Source organism: Marmota marmota, unplaced genomic scaffold, assembly GCF_001458135.2.
Source record: "Marmota marmota marmota unplaced genomic scaffold, marMar, whole genome shotgun sequence".
In the NCBI taxonomy this organism is placed as follows: Eukaryota; Metazoa; Chordata; class Mammalia; order Rodentia; family Sciuridae; genus Marmota; species Marmota marmota.
In genome coordinates, this window is record NW_026000211.1 from 40,132,262 (window position 1) to 40,148,275 (window position 16,014).

Sequence of the window (16,014 nt, forward strand, 5' to 3'; positions counted from 1 at the left end):
AAATTATTTTTTGAAGTGTAGTATGATGTTGCATTGGAGTTTTCTAGTGCTCTTTATTGAAATTTTTTCCCAATAAGTAGAATAAGTTTTGCATATTCCATAAAAACTTGACAAGAATATATTTTCTTTATCACACAGCTATTTCTTATCCTGAAAATGTACACTGTAGTGGTTATGAGTCAAATATTTTCATTTATTTTCTAATAAATGTCTGCTGAGAAGAAATAATACGAACTTATTTTAGGGCTAAGTTAATTTTACCAACAATATATAGATTTTATTATAATGCTGTTTCTTTTGTATATCCTGGAATGGAGTCACTAAACTGACTCCACTAATCTCCTGTCAAACTTGCTTTTTCTGTTTATTTAATGACATCTAATGATATCAAAGTTATGTGTTAAATCTTCTGTGACAGATTTGCATTAATTTATTTTTCCATTTATTTCTAGCATTTTGACCCTGTTTTTTGAAATGATCCTGTATCACAGCAAATGGGGAGTTCATATTTTGGGTGAATTCTTTTAATCAATATAAAAACATAACTTGGATGTATTTTGTCAATTACCTCCTTGATTTAATTTATATAATAAATATTCATTAAATATCCAGCATATTAGGTATATACTGCCTACTGAATACTGGAGAATGGAAATATGCAAGTTGAAAATGTTAACCATGTATAATTTAAATTTTTCTGGTACCTATTTTAAAGAAAAGCAAAAAAAGTTTAAAAAAATATAATAAGGATTTTATTTAATTCAATCAAAATGAAATGATACTACTTCAACATTTAATGAATATAATAAGAATTACTAAGATATTTTACCTTTTTTAATACAAGGTAACATCTACTGTGTATATTCTAATTCCAGGACATTTCATTTCAGACTAGAGATAAAGCAAGTGATTCATAGACTCATATAAGGAGTAATTACCCTATTTTTCAATGTAATTCTAGACATTAACATTTATAAGGAAAAAAATGCACAAAGTGTACCTCCTCATTAAAGTTGTAAGCTGAATAAATATAAATACTAAAAAGAAGTAAAACATTTTGTAAATGTGATAGATTGCATTATTTCCCCAAATCTTTACTTCCTGGCCATATAAATACATAATAAAGACATGCATAAAAATGTATATAATACAATAAAACATTCATGCACTGTGTTGTTTTGTTGTGTGATTTTACAGTACTTCTCTGTGCCATTGACCTTATATTTCTAAGTGACTTTCTTGCCACTAAAATGTGGAATGAAATCAGCATGCAGTTTCAAAACAATCTGAAGAAGCATGACATGTTTCTGCTTACTCTTCTTTCCTTCCTGTAATTCACCATAAGATATTATCTTTGGTATTTACTGATCCCAGAATGAAAGATTCATGGAGCTAACCTGTCCTGAGCTCCTATGCTAAAACAGAGATACTATACCTGATATTCAGAACAGGATAAAGAAGCACATGCATATTTTTTTAAGGAATTGAGATTTTTTTTTTTCTTCAGCAGTATCAAAGCAAAAATCTGACGAGTACAGTGTGTTAGGTAAAGGTTGGTGGAGTAAAATAATTTTAAAGATGGAGTTGATATTTTATAATTCTATAATTCAAATGAGTATTTTTTTCTTCCCAAGTTCTGTGTTATCTATATGCATTACACCTGTTTGACAGATGTTGAAACACTTAATATAGTCCTCTGTTTTAATTTAGTCATGCTATATGTTCTTGTCATAGTTTCCCAAACATTCCTGGACTTCAACTTGAAGCCATGTGCATTAAGTTCTAAGCATCACAACTCTTAGTTCATTATTGAGACACTTTTCAACATTTGTTAAGCAATTTTTTTAAATGCTAGCTATCACTTAACAAGCCTTTAAAAATTTGAAGAGGTTCACCAATCATTTTTTATTTGAAAAATAAAATTTGAAAAATATCTATTCTTTATTTTAGAGAGTAACACATTTTATAGCATTTTGATTCACATATTATCCTGTCCTCTTTTTTTTAAAAAATATTTGAAGTTATATAACAACACAAAAAAGTGAACTTATACTGAAAACCATTTTTTAAATGTGCTTTTATGTTCTAGTTTTATTCCTGATACACTAATTAGGAAGGGAGCAAAGTACAGGGAACTAAATTGTCCTATATAGTTTAATAGTCATTAAATATCTAAAACTGTTCCATCTTCTACTTTATGTCCTGAAAAACTTTTGTCCGTGCCCTGCCTCTTATTTTTTAATTAAAGTTTTATTAGAACACTCATTAATTTATACATGTACTTCTTTTAAAATATAATGGCAGATTTGATTGGCAGACTTAGATATTATTCACAGAGATCTCACAGACTTTTTCTTGAATTTTGTTTTTAGAGATCTTGAAGAAAGTTTGAGACTCCTTCAGGTGGTCTCTTATTCCTTGTACTTTTCAGCCTAAAATGGTGTCCTGCTCTACTAGTGATGGGAAATATCTGGAGTCTTGTATACAATAATGTTTGCTATCTTGAGATGCTGGGGAAATGCCTTCCCTCCAATTAGATGATTGTTGCTTTTATACTATTCAAGACCAAACTTTACCCTCTATGTACAGATGTTCCTTGACTTATAGTAGTGCTATGTCCATAAGAACCCAATGCAGATAGAAAATATCATAAGTCAAAATGCATTTAATACATCTCACCTGCAAGACATAATAGTACAGAATAAGTTGTTCACCTCATGATTGCTTGGCTGATGGAGAGTAGTTATTTCTGATGCTGCCTGGGGAAAGATCAAAGCTCAAAATTTAAAGTACTATTTTTACTGAATGTCTAGCAATTGTACATCGTGATGAAGTTGAAAAATCACAAATTGAACCATCCATTGTAAGGTGAGGATCATCTATACATGTTTCTGGTTGTTTGCACCTCGATCAGGCCTAGTTTGGAGGATCCTTCTGGATCTAGACTTTTTGAGTAGAGTTTGCCAGCATATCTACTTGAAGAACATCTTGACCCTTTGGCAACATCTGGAAAACTCCCCAGCTGATTTCTACACCATACAAAGAAGAAGAAGAAGAAAAAGAAGGAGGAGGAGGAGGAGAAGGAGGAGGAAATGAAGAAGGAAAATTAAAATACTAGTCATCAGAGCTAAATGTAAAGATCTTTTCTTGCTGTCCAGTGATCCCTTTATGGTCTGGTGTACCATAAGTGAGGGTATCAAGTATAGGCATATAGGAAAGAACACTGATGGCTGATTAGAGGACTAACATAGGAAAAAGGCTATAGCTTATTTAACCTTGAAGTTTACTTTTGAAACTAATAGAAGAGATAATCAACATTTTAAACCTGATTATGTTCCATTTTTTATTCACTATCCCAAGACTATAATTGATTTTGTTTACCTTTTACTCTTCCATAGCATGTTCTTCTGGTTCTTGGGTTTATATCATTCTTGGTAGTGGGCTAGACTATCTTTTCTAAAGCATAAGATTAACTTATGAAGTTCCACTGAAGTTAGTTGTCAAGTCAATGATTTAAAGAATACAGGGAAATGAGCAAAAGGATGGATCGTTTTGTGCATTTCACGTTGAAACCATAACAAATTACCATAAACGTTGTGACTTAAAGCAACAACAATTCCTTAAACTATAACATATAGGTCTGAATTTTGATGTGAATGTCATATTGCTAAAATTTGGTATTGGTAAGCTATGCTCTTCTCCTGATGCTATAGGGAAGAATTTTTCTTTTCCATCTTTTAGAGTTCATTCGCATTCCTTGTCCTCCAACCTTCTTCATCTGTCTTCAAAATCAGAAAGGTAGTATCTCTAACTATCTTTCAAAGCTTCTTTCTCTGTGACTAGCAAGGGAAACTTCACATTTAGAGAGCCCTGTGATTAGATTAGTTTCACTTAGATAATACAAACCAGGCTCCTCCTCTAAATTTCCATGAGGTAATCAAATCCACACAGTCCTGTTTTTCCATGAAGCAAATTCTGAGGATTAGGATTTGGACACCCTGAGGAATCATTATTCTATCTACCATGATCATTAGTTAACATGGTGAAAAAATAGTTTCCATGTGCCATTTTCTAAAATTGTTCTTGTATTTCTATAGTATAAGACAGACACTATTCTCTCACTTTCCTTTCTTTGACTGAAATATCACAGAGGTGATTCAATGTCATCAAAATACCGAAAAAGAAAAAGTAAGAGAAGTTTAACTGGAGCTCATGGTGTCAGATGTCTCAGTCCATACATAGCCAACCCCACTGTTCTGAGCCCAAGGCAGCACATCATCAGGGAAGCATCTAGATGAGGAAAGCCACTGCCTTCATGATAGTAAGGATGCAGACAGAGAATGGAAAGGGCAGTAGGTCAGATGCATACTTCTATGGCATGCCCGCAGCTTAGCCACCTCTTCCAGCTAAACCTCTACCTGCGTACATTTACCACCTGGTTAGTTCATTCAAACTAGAATGGGCAGATTAGGTTACAGCTCTCATAATCTAATTGTTTTACCTCTGAGCATTCCTGCATTAACTGGAGTTTTGGGGGGACACCTGATGTCTAAACCATAACAAAGCAGATTAAATTTATGATTTTTTGACCACACGATCCAATACAAACTGGCTAAAATTAAAAAAAGAAGGTGTGTATAAAACTAAAGATGTAGGGCGTGCAGGACGGCGCCTGCGCGGTGCGCGAGATCTGGGCGCGAAGGGAAGGATGAACATTGCTTTCCAAGATGGTGACGGCGGGCAATGGGAAGGAAATGAACGAGATTAAGACGCTATTTACTTTTGGGGGAAGACCACACAAACTGCTGCCTCACTCGGAGTATAGCCAGCCCAACCGAGCGCCCTTCAACTCGCAGGGATCCAATGCTATGTGGGTCTCCTTCATCAACCTCAAGGACCAGTCTGGCAGCAGCGACCGCCTCTGCTTCCATGTGGGCTGGGACTTCTATATCTACAAGGGGGTCCACAAGGATGCTAGAGATTGAACCTAGGACCTTGTGCATGCTAAGCACACACTTTACCTCTGAGCTGTAATCACTGCTGACTTCAGTAAACCAGTAGATAAAAGGATGTACAAAGGAACACGGCCTACTTGTCATGACTTTAACCACCTAACTGCCACAGAGGAGAGTGTCTGTCTCCTAGTGGCCTTTTCCGCAGGCCAATTTACCTTACAGACCTGATCAACAAAGAAACTAGCCAACTATTTTAACGAGGAAGGACTAATAGAAAAGGTACGTGTAACCTATGACAAATGGGTGCCGGATTCTGAAGGTATTTTCCTACTAGCCTATTCGGGTGGCCACATTTATAATGTGGAGCACACTTGTGCCACTGCAACCCCCCACTACCAGTTTCTGAAGGAGAGGGAGAGCTTGTGAAACTTGCAAGAGCAAACCCAAGAGGAACCCTCTCCTTGAGTGGATGGTGGGCGAGGGAGCCCTCAGCGAGTTTGCTTTCTCCACAGATGGCAAGTACTTAGCATGGGTGTGCCTGGATGGGTTTCTGCAGGGGTTCAGTATTGACTCAGAGCTTCACGATATGAAGAAAAGATATACTGGGGGCTTGCGATGTATGTGCAGGACCCCAGAAGGCAAGTACATTGTGACAGGTGGAGACAATGACTTGTGACAGTCTGGTCCTTTGTAGACTGCTTGTGATAGCTAGAGGCCATGGGCACAAATCCTGGGTCAGTGTTGTGGCATTCAATCCCTATGCTACCAGCAATAGAAGAAAGTGACCCTATGGAATTTAGTGGCAGTGATGAGGCCTTCCAGGATTTTCTTCATTTTGGCAGGGATGGAGCAAAGTGTACACAGTCTGGCTGTCCAAGCAGAACAATACTGACAGCTTCCCTGTAAATGTCACATACCAGTTTGGTTCGGTGTGCCAGGACACACAGCTGTTTGTGGGACCTTAAGGAAGACATCCTTTTCCCTTACCAACCCCTCTCAAGAGCAAGTTACACACAATTACACACAAATATAATGAATGCCACAAGTCCTCCTGCTGGAAGTAATGGGAACAGTGTCACAACACTCTGGAACTCTGTGCCCCCTCTGCTGCCTCTGTCCAACAGCCATCCCCACTTGGCGGTCTCCCATCCGAGCAGCAAAAGTACCGTCGTGGATGGGGCCATTGCCTCCCTGTTAATCAAATTTGCAACTCTCCCTGCATGATGGGAAGGAGATGCACCAAGAGAAAAGACAAAAGGGAAACCATAGCATGGGACGCATATCTAGCAAGAGCAGTGACAGACTGAATCTAGTTACTAAAACGGACCCAGCTAAAACTTTGAAAACAGGCCTGTGTCCTCCTAGGGAAGATGTTCCCTTGTTAGAGCCACTGATCTGTAAAAAGATAGCACATGAAAGACTGACTGTATTAATTTTTCTTGAAGACTGTACAGTCAACTGCTTGTCAGAAGGGATTTATTTGCACATGGGGAAGGTCTGGTTAAGTGGTAAGTTTTAATCCTTAATACTTGATTAGGTAGTGATTTTTTGTCTTGTGGGAAGGGTAGGGTGTGCAATGAATGTGAATGACACTTCTTAATGTAAATCTAAAAGCATCAGAGCCATAATTTTGGATACTGCATGCTATGTAATTCTGAATCATTTGATAATTCACCTTAGCATATTTAAAAATATATATAATCAAACTAATTGCCAGCTGAGTCAGACATCCTTCTGGGAGTATATAGAGCCCCAAGATTAGCGCTCCTTTATCAGACTATTTAGATTTTAGGGAAATCATGACAGTGGCAGGGACAACAATGACTTTTAAATGCTAAAATCGATGCTTTAACTGGAATAATTTTGCTTAACTACTCAACTCAACTATTATACGGGTACCTCATCAGAGTGTGTGTTCAGTACAGATGGCCATTAATTGTCATTTATATCCAGTTTTTTAATCTTAATCATAAAATGTGTAGGAATCTATGACATTTAACTTTAGGAACAAAGAATTCATCAGGGTTGATTGATATTATTTTTACATTGTTCTGACAATTCACAGAAAGAGAAAAGACTTATTTTTTAAAACTCATTTTAGTCATTTTATGACAATTAAAATTGCTTAATAAATATATTTTAAAACCTAAAGATGTATAATTGACTTAAGTTACAAATTAACCTAGAAATTAAATTAAATCAAAATGTTTCATTTCACAACTTGGTTTCCCCTGTTCTTCACTTCTCACCTAAACCTTTGCCTGGTGGTTTCAAGAAAATCATACTCAGCTCAAAAATTAAATATTTTCAGATAAAGTCCTATGAGGAATAGTGTGGATTTTTACCAAAGTCCAAGGAAAAAAAATTAACTTGGTGAATGTCTATGAATGAGTCAGTGACCACACTCTGAACAAATTGCTATGCTCAGGAACATAAGCACAAAAGTACCTGTTACATTACTGAGATAGTAATAAAGGTCCATCTGAATTGCATTTACTTTTAAGGGTGAAGTGTCAAGAGGAATGATTTCCAGAGGAAAACATGAGCACAATTATCAGAAATAATTTTCTCTATTTAAACAGTTGATTTCTTCTATTTTGGCTCATGCAGATTCTCTAGTCTCTCCCCTTCCTCAATTACATTCTGCACTCAAATAGATGACACTTTTTCACAGCTGGATATTTTCTCTTAGTTTACTTTGGTTGAATTTTTGATGTATTTATTTTTGTTCTACCTTCTCAACATATACAACCTATCCTATCTATGAAGGGTTTTCTTAAAGTAACATCTAATACATATATTCTTCCAAGTATTTTCCAATTTTTTTTATTCCATAATATGCCTGTTTAGTAATGTATTCTTTTGATAGATACTGTGTCACCATTTGTCAATTTCTCTGTCTCTTGGAAAAGTAGCACATAATTTGAAAATTCCACTAACATGCATGTTTCACTTAATACATTGTAATGCTCAGAATCATTAATGCCAAGTAAATAATATCCTCCTTTCTAATCACAATGCTGCGAGCATTAAGTAGAGATATCATATTACATTTATTACTGATTAAGTTGTTCAAGACCTTTTCTTGAATAGGAGAAACAAATAGTCTTTCAGACAATTCCCAGTCTTTTAGTCAAATTTATAAGATAGTCCCCCAGGAAAATGAGGATTGCAAAGCAGTCACAATTATCTGTGGATTCACTCACAAGTATAGAGCTCAGAGGAAAATAAGATTAAAAATAAAAAGAGGGAAAAACTGAAGACCTAAATTATTTATATTGTTGGTGGATTAGCCCCATTCAATGAAGCAACATATGCTAATGTATGTAATTTACCAACCAAATAACAAGTTCTTCCGACATGGGGAAAAATTAATAATATGTAGGTCAAGAGGTCCTTTAGAGTGAAGTCTACTGCATATCAAAATGAGAAATGAAAACTCTTTTTTCCAACATTTTTTGGCCACTAAATATTGGCATACTCTGTTGAAGGCAGAGGTTCAGCAAATATATTTTTCATCTTTTTGTTTTTTTGGATGGGCATTCATAGAAAAAAAAGTAGGGATTTGCAATCCACATAGTCTCTGATGAAACTACTTAGCTTTGACATTGTAATATAAAGTATCTGAAAAAGTGGCACAGGACTAATCACTCACACACACCTGGGATAAGAAGCGCTTTTTTCATCAGAGGACTGACAAGGCTGCTCTGCACAAGGAGAGGGACTGCAGCAGTAAGCCAGGGAGAGCAGCAGTACTTGCCCTTGAATGTTACCTTTTACAGGCTAGAATCATGGCCTCCTACTAGGGCCAGTTTTAGACTTGACTGACATAGTAATCATCCCATGATCGTGTGGAAGGCAAGTTTGTTTCTTGGGAATAGAGACAGACAGTTTTCCTATCTCTCAAAGGGGGGACAGGGAAACCAGCATGGCCCTTTATCTTCTCAAGAAGAGAACAGGAAAAACACTATGTCCCCATCTCTGGAATCAGTAAGTTGTCTCCTATCTCTCAATGAGAGAACAGGGAGAGACCAGCACTCTCCAAGCCAGTAGGTTATATCTCAGGCTCTTTTCTATTTCTTGGGAATAAGGTCAGGCTCCTTTCTATTTCTTGGGAATAAGAACAGTATTCATAAAGTGGGGGTGGGGGAAAGGAAGATGGCTGCAATTATGCTACTAGTATCTGTAGGCAATGTATAAAGAATGAGAGTGCCTGTGTTCAAAAAACTTTGTGCCTGACAACATGCAGTGTGCCAGAGTTTTTAACACTTGCTATAATTTGTCAAACCATGAGCTTAAGAAACATTAACTCATTTAGCAAAAGTTCTCTATAAAGATAACCTTATCTCTAGCCTTGATATGTTGTTTTAAAACTTAATTTCCAAAGTTTCACAAGAAACTGAAATAATAGCATTAATTTATGAAAGTATTTCATAAACAGATTTTTTATTATTCTTATGAAGTGTCCTAAATGTTAAGGATTTTATTATTTAGGAATTGCTAGTTGGATCATAACCATATTAGACCATAGTTTCTCTAGACTGCCATGTGAATATCACAAACTGGGATATATGTTTTTGTAATCTGACACATTCTATTTGTCCTCAGTTGAAAGGTCATGGCTTGGTACTTTGGTGGGTTACTTTTAAAATGCACATTTCATAGAAAAAACTCATTGTAGCTTTTACCTTACCAATAAGATCATTCCTAGCCCATTCCTCTCAGGTTTTTATTTCCATATGATATTTAAGTATGCTGTCTCTTCTTGAGTCAGCTATCTTGCATGTGCTTTGGTTGGCTTCATATGTGCTAATTAATATGATTCACGATCAACACTGTTCCTGACAATAAGGTTCAAAATATACTGGTTTAGTTTAATAAACTCTCATATCATGTGACTCATCATAACAATGTTCAACCCATCATTATTTAATTGATTAAATTGTGAGCAAATATATGCCTATCAAATAGAGAACTGTTACTTGTTTTTAATACACAAAAACATACATTTTTCTGAAATACAATTTAAATACTTGATTCTATATCTGGTATCTATATAGGTCACACATGGTGTTTTAAAAGTATATTTTTATTTTCAATTGAGAAGTATTAATATATGGAAATTTGAAGCAACATGTAAATTAATGGTTCATAAACCTAGTTACCAGGATATTTTGGAGTCATCTGAGCTATCTTATCACTTTTGCTTTCTAACTAAGAAAAAGAAAATATGCATTTACAGTGTTCTTTGAAGAATAACAGGTAATTATTTGAAATCTTACAATGATTAGAAACCAATGAAAGCTTAAAATGTGTTAACTATATTGTGATGATAAGCCCTAGTGCTGAAATTGACTTTTTGTAATGTAAGGGAATTTGTAAATTATTTTTTTGTATGAATAAAATTATTTGATGATGAAAGCAATGGGTAAAACTAGGTGTTTTGTGACATATATAATGGGAAAACTAGTGTTGAACAGAAATTATTTTATATGTTACAAGGAATTGTGTCAATGATTTTAGACATTTTAAATAATATAAAAGAGTAAAAATATGCTTATTAACAATTGAAAACTGTTTGAATAAATAGTCAAAAGTAGCTATTGAGAATTTCCTAACAATGTTACTTTTTGATAAGATAGAATGGAGACACTTTAGTTTGTGAATTTGAGGTTTTCCTAAAACAAGGAAAATTGATTATTTTAATGGAGTTAACATATTTTGAAATATTTTAGCCTTTAAAGAATATTAACAATTATTTCTTTAAATAATTACTTTTACAGACCATTGTAAAACAATGTATGCTCTCAAATTTGGGGATTCATGTCCTCTAGTAGAAACTCAGTCATGGTAGTTGATAATATTGTTCAGAATTCTATATTCATATTGATTTGTTGGCATTATTTCTACTAATTTCTTTGGAAGAGGCATTAAAATATTTAAATACAATTGTGCATTATTTATTTATTTTTGTTTTAATTATACTCACATTTTCTTTATGTAATTTGAAACAGTGCCATTTAGAAACTATATTGTGATTATTCTTATTTAATTTTTAAATGTATATTTTTAGCTGTAAGTGAACATAATATCTTTATTTTATTTATTTATATGTGGTACTTAAGATTGAACCCAGGGCCTCACATGTGTGTGCTAGGCAAGTACTCTACCACTGAGCCACAACCCCAGCCCTATTTTTATTATTTATTAAATCCTGTTTATAATTTTAGTATAAATTTTCTGGCAGTGAACATTGTCTTTAAGTTTATAACCATTTCATCTTTCTCCCATATAGTTTTTGTGTGGAATACTCTTCCTTTATTTCTTCCTTCCTTCCTTTTTAACATCTTACTATATATATATATTTTAAATGTCTATATAAACAATAGTTTGTTGTTGATATTTAAAAATATAGACCAACAATATCCACCATTTATTTGGAGTGTGTATTTCCATTTGCATTTGATGTAACCATTGATTTTTTTGGCCTACCATTTTGCTATTTTTTACATTGTTCCAAGATTTTCTTCCCCTTTATACAGTCTTATTTTCCTATATGCAGAAAAATAATATTAATAGTTTTAATTTATGTGTATATTTTATATATTCCTATATACATTCTATTTTTAGTGGTTACTTTATTGTTTACAAATTTTAACCTTAATTTATCACAATAGGTTTAGTGTTGCTATTTTATGGATTGCACTATTCATATGAAATTTCAGGACCTCTGAACTACATGACTGGTATTTACAAACCTCATTTGTTTGGTGTTCTTGCATTAGATATTCTATCCACTTTAGTAATAGCCCCTGAATACAGAGTAACAATTTCTGTTTAATGCACTCATGTTAAAAGAAGTTGGGAGAGGAAAACTATATGATTTTATATCAGTGTATGCATTTATCATTTTAAAAGTTGCTAAGTTATTTATGTATATGAATGACTTGTGTATTAATCTGGTATAAACTGATTTAATTTCTCTTCTTGGAACATTTCTTTGCTCACTTTTTATTAAACTGAAAATGTGACTTTATTTTTTAACACTTTTTATTAATTTATTTATTTTAATTAGGTATATATGACAGCAGAATGCATTTTGATTCATTATACACAATTGCAGCACAACCTTTATTTCTTTGGTTGTACACGATGTAGCATTGTACAATGTGTGCACTCATACATGTACCTAGGGTAATGATGTCCATCTCATTCCACCATTTTTCCTGTCCCCATGCCCGTTCCCCAACCCTCCCTCCTGGTTGCTCCATCAAAGTTCCTCTGTTTTTCCCCCCTGCCCTACCCCCCCATCATGGGTCAAAATCCACTTATCAGAGAGAACATTCAGTCTTTGGATTTTGGGGATTGGCTTACTTCCCTTAACATGATATTCTCCAACTCCATCCATTTACCTGCAGATACCATAATTTTATTATCTTTTAATGCTGAGTAATATTACATTGTGTATATATACCACAGATTCTTTATCCATTCATCTATTGAAGGATATCTAGGTTGGTTCCACAGGTTAGCTATTATGAATTGAGCTGCTATAAACATTGATGTGGCTGTGTTACTATAGTATGCTAAGTTTAAGTCCTTTGAGAATAGACTGAAGAGTGGGATAGCTGGGTCAAATGGTGGCTCCATTCTAAGTGTTCTAAGGTTTCTCCACACTGCTATCCAGATTGGTTGCACCAATTTGCACTCTCACCAACAATGTATGATTGTGCCTTTCCCCTGACATCCTTGCCAACATTTATTGTTGTCTATATTCTTGATAACTGCCATTATGACTGGCTTGACATGAAAAAAAAATTGAGTCCTTTGTTGACACTTTGTTATGGGGAGCCGGTTTAGAAAACACTCTAAGTCAGAATTCAAATCAATGAGAGCTTTATTTGTCTGGCCAGGGACTATCACCCACCCACCTGTAGAGATTGAAGCTCTGTGGGAGAACAGCAGCTTCCTAGTCTGTTTTTTTGAGAATTTATGGACAAAACCACAACTCAGTGGTATGCTTAGTGTCATATAAGCAAGCCAATCACAGAAATTAAAACAATAGTTAATGGGACCTGCGAACCCTAAGCAGCACTGGAATTTTCCAGGTAGTGAGCAAAGTAAGTACAGAAGCTAGAAAAAGCAACCATCTTTGCAATTCAGTTGACCATATTCCTGGGTTCAAGCAGGTGCTAGACAACCATATCCTGAGTTTGAGCAGGGGTTGGTGGGGGCGAGAATCTATTTCAAAGTCATGTAGACCCACAAATGCACTCAAACCCAGGATGTAGCTCACCATGACCACTGCTGCGTCCTGAGTAGGGTACAATTTGTGGGATACAAAGTACAGAAAAACAGTTTTTATGAGAAAACAGCTTTCATTTCAGTTTCTCAGAAACAGCTCTTGTAACAGATGTTTTATAAAAGGCAGCAAAATGGAGTCTTAGGCCTGTCTATGACAGTTCTTGCTTTATTTCTTGCTTTATAATCATCTTATCTCACTTACCATATCTATAATCTATATTTTTTACTAATCTATAACCTATAACTTATTCTTACTGATTTTATTGATTAATTTACACCACAACAAGTTTTATTAACTTTAATTTATAGATGCCTTTCCATTATCTCCTTGTCTGTTATTTCTGATTGTAAGTCCCTTATAATTAATATTGTTTCTTCTCATCATTACTCGGTCTCTGTTCTCTATTTTCAAGATGTTCTCTTTTTTTTTTCAGCAGTTTATGTCCAACGTCATTTGTATTTTTATTGTTATATAGTATTTGGCTCAGTTGGGGCTTTATTATAGACTCAATGTTTATTACTATTATTTCCTCAAATGTATTATTGCTTTATTATTTCAGTTGAACACACCTTAAACTGTTGGTCATCATCCCATAGGTTTGCAATTTTTTAAGAAAATGTCTTTATATTTTTTTCATTTTGATCTATTTTTAGATAATTTGATTATATATTTGCAGTGACTCTTCTATTGTTAAGGCCATTTCATACATTTTTCTCAAAAAGTTTTTAACTTCAGATATTTCACTTTTCAGTTCTACAATGTCTATCTACCTCTTTTTAGGTGTTTCTACATCAATTCTCCATTCACTCATTTATTATAAGTTCAGATATGCCTAGGTTATATTTATAATAGCTCTTCTAATGTTTCTAGAAGAATAATTAATATTTTGGTTGATTTGGGAGATAGTTTATATTTTTTCCATTGGAAAATTATGCCAAAATTTTCTACTTCTTGACTGTTTAGTAATGTTTGCTTATATCTTGGTCATTATGAATAATATTTAGGAGAAAGCTGCATTCTGTTATCTTCCTCTGAACCGTATTGATATTTACGGTCATGTAGAAAATTTGACCAGACCTAAACTCTAAATTCTGCCTCTCCTGTTGTAGGCAGTAACTAAACTCATTATTCAGTTGGTTTAGCCTTCCAGCTATATTGATGTCTGTTTAGTGCAATGGAACATCTTGAAAGCCTGTTTACAACCAGGAAAAGATTTGGGAAAATTTAAATAGAAAATTTGTATCTCCTTACTGGTAGTTGATTTCTTCCTGGCATTTCCCATGCTTAACTTGGTGTGCAGTTCACAAATATAATCCTCTATTTCCCAATGCCAGTGAGATCATAATGTTCTGATTTATTTCCATCTTTCCTAGATTTATTTTCCATCTTTCTTAGGCCCATTGGAGAGTTCCTTCAGGCAAAAAGCCACATATTTGCAAACTGTACCCAATTCAGTTACCTTTTTCCAACAAGTAACAGGTACAATTCTGTAACAGAAAGTTTATTTTAAAATATTAGACCTTATTTTACAATAAAAGCATTTTAAATGTAAAACAGCATAACATAAAACTTTAATCAACAAACTATAGAATTTTTAAAAAAAATTAGGAGTTGGAACAAATGAAGAAAACCATAAATATCCATCAAAAAAGGATATTGTCTTATTCATACAAAATATATCTTTGGTTTTATGGTATATAATTTAATTATTAACTATCATTTTCATCTGCAAACTAGGGATGATAATAATAATAGCATATTTCTCCTCAAATCACTGAGATAAAATTGTGAAAATGTATTTAAAGTACTTAGCTCAGTGTCTCTCATGTAATAAGATTTTAATAAAGGTCAGTTACCACTTTATTATTGCAACAGTTACTAACATCATTCTTATTATATTAGAACAGTACTATGAATTCTCAATCTTTTAAATAAAATCCAATGCTTTTTAGAAAAGAAAGTTGTTTCTATAAAACTTAACATGTTTCTTCCAGTCCATGCTTCAATTTACAGACGCATTGTATGCTATTTTTACTTTGATTGAAAAGATCATTTTATAAAAAATGTCTTCCCTAGCCGATTTAAGTTCAAATTAAAGGCACCATATGTGTTAGGAAGGCACACTTTGTCATCTAGAAAAACATCTCAACATTTGGGGACCTTTGTTTTTAATCTTTTAAATTATTTAGGTGAAAATGATGTCAAATTAAAGATGATTTCCCAGTAGTAGGAAGTAGACAACCTATAATAGCATGTTGATTATATTACCTGAGCTGAGTATATAGCAAATACATGATCATGGCTTGAAAGGAGACTAAATTTCCTTTCAGTTGCTCCCATTAAATGATTATTCTCTCTCTTTACCCCTGGACTCTGGACTAGCCTCCTATCCCATTTTACATAATAGAGTATCAGGAAATGCTGAGTCTGTTTTAAGTCTCCACATTACAAACATTTCATGATTCTACTTTCTCAGCTCTTCTGCTTATATCTAGTGACCAAAGCCTGGGTCCCATTTGAAAAGAAATGTATCAGGCAGAACTAAGTCTGTCCAGTATTTTTTTTTCCTGCCAAAGCCCTGCATATATGAGAGTGCTCCTTGAAGATCAGTAGAGCTGAATAACTGCTGAATAGTTGGCTATGCCTGCATTGAGGTGCTCTGCTGAGTCCAAATCAGTCCTCAGAATTGTCAAGAATGTTGTGGTTGAAGGCACACTGGAAGCACTAGAAGCAAAAAAAAAAAAAAAAAAAAAT

General features: G+C 34.1%; 1 pseudogene; it reads left to right on the top strand.

Annotated features, from left to right (window-relative positions):
• Positions 1 to 4,727: 4,727 nt before the first annotated feature.
• Positions 4,728 to 6,481, top strand: LOC107142697 (annotated as a pseudogene).
• The last annotated feature ends 9,533 nt before the right edge of the window (positions 6,482 to 16,014 follow it).